Source organism: Colobus angolensis, unplaced genomic scaffold (assembly GCF_000951035.1).
Source record: "Colobus angolensis palliatus isolate OR3802 unplaced genomic scaffold, Cang.pa_1.0 Scaffold68, whole genome shotgun sequence".
In the NCBI taxonomy this organism is placed as follows: Eukaryota; Metazoa; Chordata; class Mammalia; order Primates; family Cercopithecidae; genus Colobus; species Colobus angolensis.
Genome location: NW_012120487.1, coordinates 3,930,967 through 3,934,700, shown reverse-complemented (window position 1 = coordinate 3,934,700; position 3,734 = coordinate 3,930,967). Strand labels below are relative to the sequence as shown.

At 44.1% G+C, this 3,734-nt stretch overlaps 1 pseudogene across 1 annotated transcript; it reads left to right on the top strand.

The window, feature by feature from the left end:
- The first annotated feature begins 2,595 nt into the window (after positions 1-2,595).
- Positions 2,596-3,402, top strand: LOC105500732 (annotated as a pseudogene). Its single transcript, XR_001000071.1, has one exon. The product of XR_001000071.1 is annotated as an uncharacterized LOC105500732 (transcript).
- The last annotated feature ends 332 nt before the right edge of the window (positions 3,403-3,734 follow it).

The window sequence follows — 3,734 nt, the reverse complement described above, 5'->3', positions numbered from 1 at the left end:
ATCTGGGCACTAAGTCTGCTCATTGCTAATGTGATATCATTTCTTCTAGGCCTTCTCAGCTGACAGATCAAAGAAATATATGTGTGTATACTAATCCATGTGTATACACATATCTGTAAATATTTCTAAATGTAACCATTTGTATCTATACATGAGTTCTTACTGATGTCTCCAACTCTAGTCCGCTACCACATGGATTATTCTAGCCTGTTCCCTGGTTTGTCTGTAATCTCCCACTCATGAGAGAAATTTTATGTATACGAACTTATTTAATCCTGTGAGGTAGCTATTATTATCTCATTTTATAGTTGAAGAAACTGAGGCTCAATGATGATAAATTTTTTCAAATACATAGTGATTAGGAGGTGTAACTAAACTGGGCATGGTGGCTCGTGCCTGTAATCCCAGAACTTTGGAAGGCTGAGACAAGGGGATCACTTGAGCCCATGAGTTTGAGACCAGCCTGGACAACACAGTGAGACCACCATCTAAAAAAAAATTTAAAAAGAAAAAGAAAAAGAGTTGTAACTACGACATCTTCTGGGAGAAAAAGAACACACACGTTGTGGAATTGAGAAGGTATATGGTTTGTGCAGTAGTACGTACTGATGAGTCAGTAAAATACATTAAAGTTATGTTGGTATGACCCTGAATTGAACACTGATGATTTTGAAATTTTACCAACTGTTTAAACGTCATGCACATCTCTTGAGGAGCAAATTATTATACTAAAGATCTATTATTAATTATACATCATCCCATGAGTCAACTGCAAAACTGTTTAAAATTCTTTTTAACCTTTTTTTTTTTTTTTTTTGAGACAGATCTCGCTCTGTTGCCCAGGCTGGAGTGCAGTTGCATGATCTCTATTCACTGCAATCTGTGCCTCCCAGGTTCAAGCAATTCTCCTGACTCAGCCTCCCGAGTAGCTGGGATTACAGGTGCCCACAACCATGCCCAGCTAATTTTTGTATTTTTAATAGAGATGAGGTTTCATCATGCTGGCCAGGCTTGTCTCGAACTCTTGACCTCAAGTGATCCACCCACCTCAGCCTCCCTCTTTTGAATCTTTTAAAAGAGTCATCACTGGTTCCTGAATTCATGAAGATTATTGTGTATTATATAATTTTAATCAATTAAAGGATAACAAATGGCAATGGACTTGACAGGTAATTTGTACCTCTAGTCAAATTTTTCCTGACCCAAAAAATTCAAAACAACAACCATTCCCCTACCTTTGTTAAAAAAAAGTTATGGCCTACCTTGATTTTTTTTTTTTTTTTTTTTGGGACACAGTCTTACCATGTGACACAATCATAGCTCACTGTAACCTTGAACTCCTGGGCTCAAGCAATCCTCCTGCTTTGGTCTCCCAAAATGCTGGGATTATAGGTATAAGCCACAATGCCGGGCCTAAAGTCTTAATCTTTGCTCATTGAAAAGAGGGCTTTGTGATTTAAAAGTTTGGAAAACACTGCATATATATCAATTACCTCTTGGAAATTCTAATGTGCCTATTATGTAACTGAGACAAAAATCAACAAAAAATTAACTTTCAAGTAAATATTTCCCAAATATATTTGTTCATAGAATGCCTTGTTTTAATATAAGGGCGATTAATATCACACAGACCTATATTTGGAATTCAATGTTTTATTCATTTCATAAGAGAAGGAACTTGGGCCATGTTTTTCTGTTTCCAGAACCTAAAATGGCCTGGCACATACTAGGTGCTCAATTAATAATTGTTTGTTAAATAAGTGGACAAGCAAATTTGTATTATCTACTATATGGTAGTCACAAGGAATATAATCTTGAAAAAATAAACATGGTTCCTGTCCTCATGTAACTTACAGTCTACTAGAGAAGATTATAAAAAAGCAAGTAAAAAGGCTAAATCTTAGATAAGAGTTATTAATACAAAACTCTTTAGATAAGAGTTATGGAAACAAACAATGTTGAGATGAAGAATAAAGGAGATGGAGGGAGCGTTACTTTCAAAAATAAGCAGCAAGCTTTTTAATGTGTTTACTCAAACAAATCTATAGTTAACCAAAATCTGAGTATTTCAAACATCAACCTTCATTCAGATCACATATTCACAAAGATTGTATTAATCAAGGTCCTTGCATAAAACGGATGGCATACTCAGAAGGACTTAAATTAAGAGAGTTTTATAGAAGAACTATTTATAGCTCACGCCTGTAATCCCAGCACTTCGGGAGACTGAGGCCGACAGATCATGAGATCAGGTGTTTGAGACCAGCCTGACCAACATGTTGAAACCCCGTCTTTACTAAAAACACACAAAAAAAATAGCCGCACGCGGTGGCCCACGCCTGTAATCCCAGTTACTCAAGAGGCTGAGGCAGGAGAATGGCTTGAAACCAGGAGGCAGAGGTTGCAGTGGGCCGAGATTGTGCCACTGCACTCCAGCCTAGGCGACAGAGCAAGACTTCGTCTCAAAACAAACAAACAAACAAAACAGCCTTTTCTCCAAAAGGGGAGGAAGTTGAAACTGAGTGGCCCACGATGGGAAGAGGGGAAGCCCAGGGGTACAGGAGTCCTCTGGGTGAAGGCAGAGGCTAACATGGGGTTCGGAGCGACCTTGGCTGTTGGCCTGACCATCTTTGTGCTGTCTGTCATCACTGTCATCACCTGCTTCACCTGCTCCTGCTGCTGCCTGTACAAGACGTGCTGCCGACCACGTCCGGTTGTCACCACCACCACATCCACCACTGTAGTGTATGCCCCTTATCCTCAGCCTCCAAGTGTGCCGCCCAGCTACCCTGGACCAAGCTACCAGGGCTACCACACCATGCCGTCTCAGCCAGGGATGCCAGCAGCACCCTACCCAACGCAGTAACCACCTTACCTGGCCCAGCCCATGGGCCCGCCGAGACCCCGGCTGGAGGAGCAGCCGCACCACCCCACCAGCCAGGCTCCTTACAACCCGGCCTACATGGATGCCCCGAAGGTGTTCTTCTGAGCGTCCCCCGGCCTCTCTGGCTGCCACTTGGTTATGTTGTGTGTGTGTGAGTGGTGTGCAGGCATGGTTCCTTGTGGCCCATGCATGCTGTGTGTGTCCTGCCTGTATATGTGGCTTCCTCTGATGCTGACGAGGTGGGGAACGATCCTTGCCAGAGTGGGCTGGGACCAGACTTTGTTTTCTTCCTCACCTGAAATTATGCTTCCTAAAATCTCAAGCCAAACTCAAAGAATGGGGTGGTGGGGGCACCCTGTGAGGTGGCCTCTGAGAGGTAGGGGACTCTCCAAGGTACATCTGGAGTTCTTCTCCAGCTTACCCTAGGGTGACCAAGTATGGCCTGTCACACCAGAATGGCGCAGCTTTCCGTATGATGCAGATGTGTTCTGGTTTCGGCAGCGTAGCCAGCTGCTGCTCAACGTGATGCAGGTGAAGCTTGGGATCTGACCAAGTTGGGCTTTGATCCTTTGGGCAGATGTCCCATTGTTCCCTGGAGCCTGTGTCATGCCTGTTGGGGGTCAGGCAGCCTCCTGATGCCAGAACACCTCAGGCAGAGCCCTACTCACCTGATAGCTATCTGCCTGGACTGTTCACTGTCCCTGCATCTTCCCTGGGACCACCCAGAGGGCCACATCCACACACAGCCTAGCTGCCCACAGGGAGCTCTGCTGCCCTTGCTGGCCCTCCCTTCCTACAGGTGAGCAGGGCTCCTGTCCACTAGCACACTCAGGTCTCTTACCTGCAGTGT